The 14,116-nt window shown below is 52.5% G+C and overlaps 1 long non-coding RNA gene across 1 annotated transcript; it reads left to right on the top strand.

Annotated features, from left to right (window-relative positions):
- The first annotated feature begins 507 nt into the window (after nucleotides 1-507).
- LOC111938989 (uncharacterized) lies at nucleotides 508-1,444 on the top strand. Its single transcript, XR_002869138.2, has 3 exons — nucleotides 508-642; nucleotides 869-943; nucleotides 1,089-1,444. It is a non-coding gene; the product is annotated as an uncharacterized LOC111938989 (long non-coding RNA).
- Nucleotides 1,445-14,116: the final 12,672 nt, after the last annotated feature.

Raw genomic sequence — 14,116 nt, 5'->3', positions numbered from 1 at the left:
CATCATCCGAGTTATGTCACCCTTTTGTCCCGCCCCTGAGTGATGTCATCCCTGTTCTCCACTCCAGTTCGAGAATGTTCCCTGGTCCTCTCTTCCCCATTGGTTCCCTGTCACTCTGCCCCTGGGCCCTGGTTGGTTGTTACCCTTTGGCCCCGCCTTTGTACCGCCCCTTTGCCCTCAACCTATTGGCCCCTGGTGCTGGTGCTCCGCCCATCCCTGGTTATAGAAAGCCCTGGAGCCTCCCTTGGTCTTGGTTCTTTGTCCCTGGTTCCCTTCTGGTGAGAATATCGGGGAATTCACTGGGAATTCTACACAAAGACAGATCCTGATCTGGATCCAAACCTGCCAAACATCAGGGGTGGCTTTGTCATAATGGCCTTGGAGGTGCCAAGGTGACAGCTGGGGACAGTCCGAGGTTCAGGTGACACCAGGTGAGGTGCAGAGGTCACAGAGCCGGCATGTGCTGGGCAGTCCTTGTGTCTGAGGTTGTTGCTGGGCGGCATCCTCAACCTCCTCACTCCTTGTGCTTGATGTCCCACGCACAGAGCGACCCCTCTGAGTCCAGCATTCCAGGGGAATTTGGATCCTCTTTCCAGGGGAATTTGGATCCTCTTTCCAGGGCAATTTGGATCCTCTTTCCAGGTGGAGAAAGGACGGAAGCTTGTTTCTAAGCTCGTGAATTTACACAGGAATAACAATTGTACTGGTGGCTCCACCAAGAACAAGCTCCCACCAAAACCCCTATAAATCCCCACAGCTTTCTGGGAATTCCAGTCCTTTTCATCTGAGGAGATTGTGAGAAAAAAACCCTGTCATTTTCACAATAACAAACTTATTTCCTCCTGTAAAAATGTCAATTTTTAAATAGGTTTGGAACACCCATCCCCAGAGGTGTCCAAGGAATTCCTGGAGGTGGCCCTCAGAGCTCTGGGCTCAGGACAAGGTGGGCATTGGGAACAGTGTGGATTCAATGGTCTGTGGGGGCTTTTCCGACCTCAGGGCTTCTGGAATTCTGCGATTTCGTGATTTTGGGATGGCTGCTCTGCACTGGCGGTGTCTGAAGGCTGCTCTTTTTCCATTTCCCACAGCTGGGAATGCCAGTGCAGGGAGCACCTGGAGCTGATTTTATGGGATTGGATGGGAGCCGACCTGAAGGACTCAAAAACCATTTGCAGCAGGTTGGAAAGGCACTGGCAGTGATTCTGTCCCCATTTTTCCTCCATCAAGCAGGGAAATTACTTCCCTGCTCAGCATCAGTGACAAAGCACCGATGTCCTCATGTCCCTGCAGTCTGAATTATGGAAGTGACAGGAATGTGAAATTATTCTGGGCCAAGGCTTTGCCCACAGGCAAAGTGGGGCCAAGCAAGATTATTTCCAGCTTCTGGCATGATTTGGAATCACTTCTTGAGCACCAAAGCAAAATATGACTCTTTAGTAGATGATTTGTTTGGTTTCTTTTAATTTTAAAAGGGGGAAAAAATTGGGCTTGAGGTGTGGCGACACTTCTGGGTGAATTGTTTTTTCAGCTTTTACCAGGTGAAAAACCTGTGTGGAAGGGTTTGAACGTTAAATTTCCATCCTGAAAAAGCAAAGCAGACAGGGCTGGGGAAGGAGGTGATGGGGAAAGAGGATTATTTGCCCTATTTCTGCATCGGCGCTGCCAAATTCCTGGGCTGTTATGTAATTAGCACATTCTCCCGGTGCTCCAATCATGACAGCACGTGCCTTCCTGCCATTCCCCAGGCACTGGTGCAAGCTTTTATCCATTCAGAACAGGTTTAAAATCTGTAACTTAAAAAGTTTTGTTGAGAAATAAGGCGGGAGGGCAGAAGGGGGAAGAAAGTTAGTGATTTCTGTTGTTGTTGCCGTTTCCAGGTGAGATTTCTCCCTCTCAAGCTCCATTTCTAGATGAGATTTCTCCCCCTCCCACTCCCTAATGACTTTTCTGGATGCTCCTGCTTGTTGCAGCCCAAAATTGTGGTTTGTGGTGTGCCAGTGTCCAGTAGGATCCAAGTTTTTTGGGGGTTTTTTTTGGACACCTAAAATGCTGCCAAGATACCACCCCTGCCTCAGGATCTTGCAGATATTTTTTATAGATATTACACTCTATTTCTTGCCTGAGTCACCCACCCAGAAGAAGAGATATGCAAACAACTTCCTGCCAGCCCTTCCCATTTTTCCTGGTAGCTTCAGGTCCCTGGTGCAGGAGATTCCCAGGTGACAATTCCTGAGGATAACAAAGATAAACATCACCCAGCAATATGAACCAGCCCATCCCGATTCCTCGGCGTCCTCGCCACCTCTCAGGGCGGATTTTGAAATCCCCTTTTCCAAGGATATTTTCATGCTGCTTAATGAGCTCTTATCTCAAGAACTGTAATAAGGTTTCAGGACTTAATCCAGAGAGATTATTTTGGGGAGGGGAAGTTCTTGGGCTTTTTGGCGCCTTGGGGACAGAACATCCAGGGCCAAACCCAGAAACACAAATGGAGTACACCACAAATCAGAGTGAAGTGCTCTGGTCAATATTTTTCATGAGTCGCCAGAGGGAAAAAGCAGTTTCCCCAAACAGTGGTTTTAAATATATATATATATATCTATATATATATATATATACCACAATTCTACTTCCTAGAACTGAGTTTTCACTGAAAATTTGGGATTTTTAAGGGAGGCAGGTGGGGTTTGGGCGTTGTTTCCAGGGAGCAAGGGACAGGACAAGAGGAAGTGGCCCCAAGTTTTGCCAGGGGAGGTTTAGGTTGAATTTTAGGGAAAATTTCTTCATTGAGAAAGTGGTTCAGCCTGGGCACAGCTGCTGTGATCTTTCTTCAGGCAGCATTTTCCCCAAAAGTGAGAGGGAAAAGCTTCCCCCTCATGCCAGAGGTCAGAGGTTTTCTGCTCCAAGCTGAGGGGCAGATCCCCAAACCCTCCCCAATCCCCAAGCAATTCCTGAAAGCCCCACATTTATCAGAGATCAGCAGGGGCTGGAAATCCAAGCTCCTTTGTTTAGTCTTGGGGAATGCGCGGCAGGAAAACATCGCCATCCTGTTTTCCAGGCGCTAGCACGCAAATAAGGATGGAAGAAAAATACCGCAGCGTCTCTGATGGGCTGTGATTAATCCTCATTGTGTCCCCCTGCTGCAGAGGGGCCAGGGCTGGCCATCCCCTGTCCCCCCACTGCCCCAGCCCGGGGGGCACCTGCTGTGCTGATCCCAGCACTGGGGATGAGGAGGATGCTCCAAAATCCTGGGCTGGGAGCGCCCACGGAGATAAAAAGTGTAAAAGAGCTGCTGGCACAGGGTGAGTGGGAGAGGGACAGAGCCAGGGAGAAGCTGCTTGTGCTTCTTCTAGTGGAGCCTGGCTCACCTGCCCCAGGCCTGTCCCCTCGCCACTCCTGGCTAGCTCAGCCTGGGAATGACCAGCTCGGCTTGCTTCCCTCCTCCCCGGGCTGTCCTGGTGTGGGAATATCCCCGAGGCAGCAGGGCTGAGAGATTGCACAAAGCCAGTGGCAGCCCACAGACAGCATCCCCAGGCTGTGACCCGGCACGGACCTGTCCCAGCTCAGTGCCAGCCGGTCACAGGGGCAGGGAAGGGACTGGCAGTGGGCTAAAAGCCTCCTCCTGTGTGGGAGCTGTCAGTGGTCAAATAAGTGATTTTAGGCCTCAGGCATTAGCTTGGGCCTGTGTGAAACCAAGTCACAAAACATTCTCAGACTGGCCTGAGAAGTGTGGCCTGGGAAATCATGAGGAGGAATCCAAGCAGTCCTTGGAGAAGGAAAAGGACCTCTGCAGGTGTTGTTTGTCTCCTTGCTGTTTTCTTGCAAGAAACAGTCGAGGGCTGTTGTTCCCAACTATATGAAACCAACAGGGGTGATGTGTTGATTTCATGACCAATGAGAGTTTTACCTCTTGGATTTGTCTATAAAAGAAGATCAGGAAGAATAAAACTTGCTCTCTTTGCAACCCAGAAGAGAGTAAGTGTGGTGCTCTGCCCTTCCTAATACAGTGCGACACTCCTCAGACAGGGCAGAGCCTTGAGAGCTCTGGATGAGCCCCAAATGCGCATTCTGTGCACTTTTCCCAGCACTGCCTGTGTGTGATTTGCAGCAGGCACTGTGGTGCCAAAGCTGGGGGGGTGCAGGCAGGGCAGGATGCACCACAGTGGGACCAGGGGCTGCTGTTTCTGTGTTGATACAGATACTGTGCTCTGTGGTCTGAACCTCCTGAGAGCTCCAGGATTTAAACAGTGAAGAAATTAGAACACAAGTTTCAAACATGCTCACATCCCACAGAGGTCAAAGCCTCAGGTGTGGGCTTGTAGTTGAGCTTTCCTGTGCTGGACAGGGCAGGTCATGCTAAATCTGACACAATCAGGGGTTGTCCTGTGCAGGGCCAAGAGCTGGACTTGGATGGTCTTTGTGGGTCCCTTCAGGGAGCTCAGAAGATTCCATTCCATTCCATTCCATTCCATTCCATTCCATTCCATTCCATTCCATTCCATTCCATTCCATCCCATCCCATCCCATCCCATCCCATCCCATCCCATCCCATCCCATCCCAACCCATCCCATCCCATCCCATCCCATCCCATCCCATCCCATCCCATCCCATGGATCCCAGTCTCTCCCATGATCTCTCTAGACCAAAGTCCTGCAGGAGAGCACAGCCCTGGAGGTGAGCTGTGTGTTCTGTGTTCTGGGCTGACCTGCCATGTCACACAGTCCGGGACAGATCCCCTCGTGCTCCCTGTGGGACAGCCGGCACCGACGGCCTCGGCGTGGGAATCTCCAAGTGTCATTCCGAGGCTGCGCTCCTTGGCAAGGTCAGATGACATAATTACAGTGGTCCCTCCTGACCTTGCAATCTCCAAACCCTCATAATTTGTAATCAGGATACAAATTATTTGCCTTGTGAGCTGAGGAAGGAAGTCTTCTGCATCACCTATCTGCTCCCAAACATCCGCTATTGCACAACTGCTCCGGGCAAGGGCAGGGCTTCCACTGCAGCCTCCAGCTCAGCTGCAGCCACTGGGAGCTTTGGCCAGCCTGGCTGTTCCAATCCAGCCTGCTCCAATCCATCCTGCCCCAATCCATCCTGCCCCAATCCAGCCTGGCTGCTCAAATCCAGCCTGCTCCAATCCATCCTGCCCCAATCCAGCCTGGCTTCTCCAATCCATCCTGCTCCAATCCATCCTGCCCAAATCGAGCCTGGCTTCTCCAATCCATCCTGCTCCAATCCATCTTGCTCCAATCCATCCTGCTCCAATCCATCCTGCTCCAATCCATCCTGCCCAAATCCAGCCTGGCTTCTCCAATCCATCCTGCTCCAATCCATCCTGCTCCAATCCAGCCTCTCCCAATCCATCCAGCCCCAATCCATCCTGCTGTGATCCATCCCACTCCAATCCAGCCTTTCCCAATCCATCGTGCTCCAATCCATCGTGCTCCAATCCATCGTGCTCCAATCCATCCTGGCTGCTCCAATCCATCCTGCTCCAATCCATCCTGCTCCAATCCAGCCTTTCCAAGTCCATCCAGCCCCTCTGATCCACCCTGGCTGGCCCAGTCCAGCCTGGCTGACCCCACCACACTCTCAATGATGTGGATAAACATCTCATTTGGGGAGGATATCCATGTTGTGTAGGTTACCACAATTCCAGTAATGTTGGCTCCTCCTGGATTAAACACAGTTGAGGAGACTCAAAATTTTAGCTAAAACATTTCTTTTCTCTCTAAAATCAACAACTTCATTTTTCAAATTATTTTCTTCCCACAGAGAGTCAGTTCACATTTACCTAAAGGGCTGCAAAGGCTTTGACCACTGTTTCACCTGTCCCGTGTCCTTCAGCTCTGTAAAATTAAGATATCTGGGGGAATGGGGTCTTTGCCACATCCCAAATTTATTTAATTTAATTAAATAAAATTTATTTAATTACTTAATTAAATAAATAAATAAATTTAAATAAATAAATTTATTTATCCTATGTATTCCCAGAAAATTGATTTTAAATCACCCTGATAACAACCTGGCAGAGGCAGAAAACACAAGTCCTGCCCTTGGCTCTCTGCTGGGCAGTGTGAGGAGGCAGAAGGGCTTCAGCCAGGGAAGGAATTGGGATTTCATCTCGGAGCAGAGTGGAGCAGACAGGTCAGCAGCGGGCAGGAGCTGCAGTGCCCTGAGGGTGTCCCCAGGACAGGATTAAAGGAGGTTTTAGCAGAGCTCAGCTCTCCCATTCCCTTGGGAGCCAGGAGAGGCATCTCCAGGGGCCCAGTGACCCCATGGCCATGTCTGGAGTAGGGGGCCAAACTGTCAACCTGCTCGGCAAGCTTTGGACAAGCTGCCCAAGCCTGCTCCTCCAGGCCGGCCCAGAAGCAGGGAATTGTACCTGGAGGGGTTAAATCCACGATTTCCTCACTCCCCAGTGCATGTGCTGCTCGGAGGAAATGCACTTCTGCAGCCTTGCCTCGCTGCCCTCCGCGCCCCTGGGCAGCGGTGGCAGCATTAGTCAGCAGCGCTCCTGGGGGCACTTCCAGCCTGGAAAATGCACTGTACAAAATATTTGTGTGGAGCAGGAAAACGCTGCATTCCTGGGATGACAATGGCCTCGTGTCACCGTCTGTGGCCACAGCCGTGACTCAGGCTGGGGCTGGGGAGGGACAGCAGTGCTGGGCTGGCAGCTCCAAAGGAAACACAGGACTATTGTTTGGATTTGCTTCTTTTCCAAAGGGTCCCCGGCACAGGGAATGCTCCTCCCGGGCCTTGGGTACAAGGGATGAGCACAGGGCAGGGATGGATGTGCTCCTGTGTGTGTGTCTGGGTCACTGCTGCTTCCCAAAGCCCTGATCCTGGGAATCTGCAGATTAGATGATTAATGGCCTTACTCAGATCCGAATGATGAGCTGAGAGAAGCACATTCCACCCAAGCCTGCAAAACTGGGAATCCCTGCACATCCTTCTTTTCCCACTCCCAGCCTGTGGAAGATGCTGATGCGTGTGGGTCCTGCACATCCCTGGCTGCGGCAGGGCTGGTTGTGCCTGGCCAGGTTTAGCAAGGCTGAGCTTAGCGAGGCTGAGCTCAGGCTCTGCTGCAAACCCCTGGGTGGGCTGCAGGATGGCGAAGATCCCACTGGGAGAATGGGATGGGATCCATGGGACGGGATGGGATGGGATTTGGGATCCATGGGATGGGATCCATGGGATGGGATCCATGGGATCCATGGGATCTATGGGATGGGATTGGATGGGATGGGATCCATGAGATCCATGGGATGGGATGGGATGGGACGGGATGGGATGGGATTTGGGATCCATGGGATGGGATCCATGGGATGGGATGGGATGGGATGGGATGGGATCCATGAGATCCATGGGATGGGATGGGATCCATGGGATGGGATATCAATGAACTCTGAAAAAGAACAAGCCTTAGCAGAGAGGGCAGCAGACACTGCAGGGAAAGCAACTAACTGGGGGAAGGATGGTCAGAATCTGCATATTTTACAGCTGCTGGACTCTGAAGGACCAACACCCTCCAGAGCTGTGTCTCTTTCTAGCACTTTGTCCACACAATACTTTCATCTCTCATCAATTCCTTGGGCTTGCAGGACAGGTGTGAGTGGAACCCTCAGAAATGCCCGGGGCACAACAGGCTGCCCGCTGCCACCAGGAAAATCATGATGGGTGGCAGGATTTGGACAAGAAATGTCCAGTTTGGCTGATTGCTGTGGCTGGTCCATGAACTACTGTCCCAGCTCTGGGCAGGCCACAGGTGCCCAGGCTAAAAAACATGAGACCTTTCCTGGCACTGGGCACAGCAGCGGTTTCTTCACTGACTTCTGCAGGGGAGAGAAACGGGAAAACGATTTTCCTGACTTTCCTTATTTTCCTATATGAATGGGGTATTTGTGTGCTGCGCTGGGAACTGGTGGAAGGAGAGGCTGTGGATGGAGCTGGATCGGGGCACTGGAGGAAAACATCTTTCTCCTTCACTGGCAGTTCCTTCCCCCATCTGCCAGGCGGGAAACTAAGGAAACCTTTGAAAGCTCTGTAGAGCATTAACTTAGAGAGTCCAGGGCACCAGGCACCGAGATGAAAGATCCTCACCCCATCTCTGCCACTGAGACAAACTTCTCCATCCTCATCTTAGTGCTGTGCAAGACAGAGGAGGAAGAACGAGACGTTCTGTCAGCGTGGAAGAGGCAGGAAGACGCTTCTTCTGTGCCCTGCCAGGACCTGTGTGCCATGTCCAGGGAAATACATGTGTTCCCTGCCAGGACCTGTGTGCCATGTCCAGGGAAATACGTGTGCACCCTGGCAGGACCTGGGTGCCATGTCCAGGGAAACACGTGTGTGCCCTGGCAGGACCTGGGTGCCATGTCCAGGGAAACACGTGTGTTCCCTGCCAGGACCTGGGTGCCATGTCCAGGGAAACATGTGTGTTCCCTGGCAGGACCTGTGTACCATGTCCAGGGAAACACGTGTGTTCCCTGCACTTCCTGGCACTGAGAGAGGTGCTGGCCTTTACTCTCTGCCGAGGACAGCACTGAGGTGACAGCTCCCATCTTCCCTCTGCTGCAAGGCTCATTCCAGCCCGTTTTTCCATGTTCAGAGGGACTTCTGGTTTTCCACTTGTACCCCAGGACCTGCACCTCCCTTCCCACAAGGGGTGGGGGGAAACTTTTGCTTTTAGGGCCTCGAGCTCATGACCTGCTGTCAAGCTGAGGTCTGCTGGAAGCGCCTCTCCCCTCACCCTCAGAAGAGCCTTCTGGATCAAGGGGTCTGTTGGCACATTCTGCTTCCTCAGAGAAAATTAGATGGGAAATATTCCCAGCAGAAGGTGTCGGTGAAATCCAGAAAGGAAAGGAAAGAGGCTGAGGTTAGACCAGGAGTGCTGAGGGCAGGTGGTGTGTGGAGGTGCAAACACACAGAACTTCAGGGCAGCTCACAGCCAGCCAAGCAAAAGCCTTGGAAAGCAGTCAGGAGCTCGCCACTCCTCCAGCTTACAAATGACACTTTCAGGATTGTATCCGTGACTTCTGTTGATGCAGATTTGTCTCTTCCTCAAAACCATCTTCGTTTTGCTGTGGATTTCCACTCTGAGCTCACCCCAGATCTCAGGCAGAGCTCTTCACAAACCACAAGTGATTTATTCCTGGCTGTTCAACACAGGAAAGCAAGGGCCAGGTGTATCCTGAGAAGTGCAGTCAGAGAGATTCCAGAGCTTGACAAGTCTGCAGAAAAATGAGGGGAAATGCCCAGGTTTGCACAGATTAATGATTGTCCCTGCAGAGCCTGGAGCGTGCTCTGGTTCAGCACTGGCAGGGGCAGGGCTGAGGCTGGGCTGGAGCTGCTGTGCTGAGCTGGGCACTGGGGCATCTCTGGCTCAGGGAGTGCTGCAGGCAGGGGCTCCTCGGATTCTCCTTGGTCCAGGGTGTCCATCGCAGTGCTGCTCCCTCGGAGGCGTTCACCTGGACTGCTGTTCCAGGGACCTTCAGCACATTCCTCTGGGGAATCCAGGCTCGGGCAGAGCAGCACAGCCTGGCTCTGCAGGCACCTTTGGCATGGTGGGATCTGAATTGCTGCCTCTTTCCCCGTGTCCCTGTTCTCTGCCAGCCCCACAGAGGTGTTGCCTCCCTTGATGGAGCTCTGTGGCTTCTCTGGGGTGCCTGTCTCTCCTACAGACCCCGAGACTCCAGATATTGAAACCATCACCCCCCACCCACCCAGTAGTCACTGACCCTGCCCCTCAGCCCTGTTGGGCCCTGCCAGGAGATGCTGCTGGAAGTTTTTCCTCTAGTATTTCTCTTGGCGTGAGGCTGCAGGGCAGGAGACCCAGCAGAAGGTCAAACAGACCCAAAGTGCCCAAGAGAGAAAGGGAGAGCGCAGCTGTGCTGAGCTGCTGGGCTCCTTTAACATCAGCTACGATTCCAGAGGAAATAGAAGTGCTCTGCAAATCTTCTCTTAAGGTCCTGTGAGGTGACGAGGCCCTGGAACAGGGAAACCGTGGCTGCTCCATCCCTGGAAGTGTCCTAGGCCAGGCTGGACGGGGCTTGGAGCCACCTGGGACAGTGGAAGGTGTCCCTGGGAACGGAGCAAGATGAGCTCCCAACCCACCCCAACCCAACCCAGCCCACCCCAACCCAACCCAACCCAATCCAAACCAACCCAACCCAACCCAACCCAACCCAACCCAACCCAACCCAACCCAACCCAACCCAATCCAACCCAACCCAATCCAAACCAACCCAACCCAACCCAACCCAACCCAACCCAATCCAAACCAACCCAACCCAACCCAACCCAATCCAAACCAACCCAACCCAATCCAAACCAACCCAACTCAACCCAACCCAATCCAAACCAACCCAACCCACCCCAGCCCAACCCAACCCAACCCAACCCAACCCAATCCAGCCTAGCCCAACCAAACCCAACCCAACCCAATCAAACCCAACTTAGCCCAGCCCAATCGAACTGAACCCAGCCCAGCCTGACCCGACCCAACCCAACCCAACCCAACCCAACCCAACCCAACCCAGCCCAGCCCAACCCAACCCAACCCAATCCAAACCCAACCCAACCCATTCCATGATTCTGTGATTTTTCAAATCCTGAATAGAAGCTCTGTCTCCAAACCAGGGCAACTCTGGAAGAGAAACCAGGCTCCAGTTTGGGAATGTTTTCTGAACAAGGCCACCACAATAACATTTTATCTTCAACAGGTGCTGAAGCATCCCCTGGCTGGGGCCTGTGCTGTGCCCAGGGGCTAGAGAAGCACTCCAGGGTGGGATTTGTGCCCTGGCTGGGGCAGTTGGGCACAGAGCACCATTGGTAGGGGACAGCTGGACAAAACTCCCAGATTTGGGGGCCCTTCTGCAGCCCCAAAGCTCCAGGATCAGGAGTTTCCCACCTTGGAGAGTCCCTCAGATGACAAATTGGTTCATTTATCCATTGCACCCTTCTGTCCGTGCCTGGGACAATCCTCTGCCACCTGGAAATGCACATCCTCCTTCTCTAGGCCAGGCTGAGGATGAATTCTCCAGCCTTATCCTCACCTGAGCCCTCTCCAGGTGCTCCTGGTGGGGCTGAGTGTCCCCAGGACATGTGGCTCTGTCACTGTGGGCAGCTCCCACACAGAGCCGCTCTCCCTGCCTCTCCTCCCCATGGATTGGAGGGGCCTGACCACAAAAACCCATTTCTGTCCCTTCACAGTCCCTTCTACCCCGTTTTCACATCCTGGACACCACACCTGGCTGAGCTGTGGGATCTTCTCTCTCCACTTGCTGACCCTGCAGAGGAGCTTTGGCTCTCTCCCTCCCATCTCTGTGCTCATCCTGCGATTTCCCACCTGAGGAGGCCTCAAAGATGAGAAGTTTGGGTTCCATCCAGTTCCTTTTGAGCCTCAGCAAGCTGGCTGTACTCTCTCAGAGCAAGGAACCACAGGTGGAGGGAACTCCTTTGGCCAAACCCCACTATTTCATATTTTAATTTTTCTTTATTTTATCTCCCAGGTTTAATTAGAGCGGTTTGTCTGGAAAATTTGGCTTTCTGTGATAAAAGACCTCTCTAATGAGAGAGACCATAATCATGATTGAAAAACCTCCTGAAGTGGGTGCTGATCTGTGTTACCCTACGAGTGTTCCTATGCCAGTGTGTTCACGCATATAAATCTGTTTACTAAACAGTTTTAACTGCTCTAAACACAGCCTGCAGTTATCTTATCTGCCTGACAAAAACAAACAGATGCACCCAAACACCCAAACACTCCTGGATGAGGAGTTCCTTATCAGCCCTGCTTCCCCCGCTGGCCCAGTTAAACCCTCAGTCGTTCCTTCGTTCGTATTTAGGAGCACCAAGCAACATTTCGTATCAGCAGGGTTTTGATCTTGGGAAGCTGCAGCTCCCTGATGGTTTGTTTTCTTTCTGCATCCTGCAAATGCATCCATCCCTTCAGCTTTGTCACTGCTTTCCCACCTCCATTAATTAGCACCTCTTTTCCTACATCTCCCTCCTGGATAACTCGTTCAAAGCATTAGGAGAGGAAAAAAAACTCCAAAAAGAGAAATTATCCGAAGCCTGGCGGCATTTTTGCTTTTTGTGTGTTTCCTCAAGGAAGGAAATAAAAGGGACAAAGTCCCAGGACATCCCTGGTTCTGAGCTCCCTGTTCTGTGCCCCAGTTGTGGTAAAACTCCTAAAATTCGTAGACCTTTGGGAGAAGCGCTGGTGCTGTTCCCTGCCTGCTCCAGGTGAAAGGGAGAGGCAGACAGGAGAACCCAGGAGAAGCAGGTCTGGATGTCCACCCTGAGTGCTCAGTGACGGTGGGACACCACACCCAACCCCTGGGGAGCTGCTCCAGGCACAGAGGGCACCTTTCCCTGAATCCCTGAGCCCAGGGGCGCCAGCACAGACATCTCCTGGTGTCTGGAAGCATCAGGAGCTCGGGAAGGACCTGCTGGGCACACCACAGAGTCAGGATCGGGCTTGACCTTCCCTTAGCTTTTTCTGAGGCTCCCTCCCTGTCTCCAGATGAATTCCCACCCTGCTCAGAGGGGCTCTGTGGATTTTCCAGGCCAAGCCAGCCCAGAACACTCCAGGTGCAAAACAACCCCCTGCCATGCCCCGTGTTCCCACAGGGAACTGATCCCCAGCGCAAGGGAGCCCTGCAGGAGGTGGGAACCCAAAGCACTCTGTGATTCCCTGAGTCCAGCAGAGCTGGGACAGCATCCTTGGCTTGGGCATGTGGGAATTCCTGAGCCTCATCCCTAATTAAGAAACTTTCTTTTCCAGCTAGCAGCACTAAGAGGGCCCTGCACCACCTCCCTCTGCCTCCCCACTGAAACAATCCCTAACTTTATCCCCAAATCCTGCATCCCTGGACATTTCTGATCCACCTTTTCCTGACGACGTGGCCACCCCAGGGGCATTGTCACAGCTGAGTGTCCATCAGCCGAACTTCCAGGGGGCTCTAAGTGAAGGTAAAATTCATCCCACAAATCCAATCTGGCTAAAATAAGAAACAGGCTGAATCCTCACTGAGATCTCTGCCAAATCAGCTGTGCACTTCAGGGAGAGCCATTGGGACTGGGACTCCCAAAGGATTCCGATCTCCTTGGAAGTCAAGAACTTGGAATCCTAGTGAAAGCACAGAGCTGATTTTGTTTATTCTTGCTGCTTTCCATCCCCTGAAGTGGGGCCATCCCGGCAGCAGCACCGGCCCTGCTCATTCCTCGCCAGGAAAGCATGGCCCAGGGAACAATTGATAGCAGGGTCTTGCAACACCCCGGTTCTCCTCGGAGGTCTTCCACTGAAGGAACAAACAGGCCCAACCCTGCTCTGTTCAGGAGGTCTGATAAGATCACTGCCCAAGGGGCCGTGGCTGCAGGCCAGGGCTCTGTCCCAGTAAACCATTTTCTGCAGGACCACCTTGCCTGGACTTGTCTTTCCACACCAAGCCAGGCAAAGCAAAGCATTCAGATGCTAAAAATGTGCAGCTATCGTTGGTGTTTGTCCAACACTGGGAGGCTCGTAAATCTCCCAGGAAAGGTAGAACAGGAGCTGTGATTAAGAAAACAAGAACCTTTCTGCATTGATTGCTCTCCTGCTGCTTCCAGAAAAGCTATTGCCTGTTGATGAAATGCCTCCCTGTCTGGCTTCCAATCCAGCGCTATCCCTGCAAGGGTTCTTCCCAAATCTCCTGCATTACAAGGCAGACACACGCAGGGGATCAAAGGGAAAACACGAATCCACGCGTGCCGACCTGTCCAAAGGTGGAGAGCAAAAGCCACCAGCAAGAGGAAGAGACCACAAGGTGTATTTTTGCTGCCTTTTCACTGATGTTAAAGCCCCAAATTAAAAAATACCGACCAACTTGCTGCTGGTGACGTTTGCAGGGAGTGATCTGTGATGTTTGCAGCCGTTGGGATAAACCCACCCCAGCGATCTCCACGCTGCTCTTTCTGTCTCCAGCTGTCCTCTCGGGACGTTCTGTCTGTCCCCACCACGCAAAAGAGGCAGAGCCGTGACCAAAATCCTGCCGGGGAACAGAAGAGGCAGAGCCCGGCACGGCTGGAAAGCAGCGCCGAGGAAAGAACATTTCCTGTTTTCCAGTAGCCAGC

Source organism: Cyanistes caeruleus, chromosome 26 (assembly GCF_971803275.1).
Source record: "Cyanistes caeruleus chromosome 26, bCyaCae1.hap1.1, whole genome shotgun sequence".
Classification (NCBI taxonomy): Eukaryota; Metazoa; Chordata; class Aves; order Passeriformes; family Paridae; genus Cyanistes; species Cyanistes caeruleus.
The sequence above is the reverse complement of the archived record's forward strand: the minus strand, read 5'-3'. Positions and strand labels throughout refer to the sequence as shown.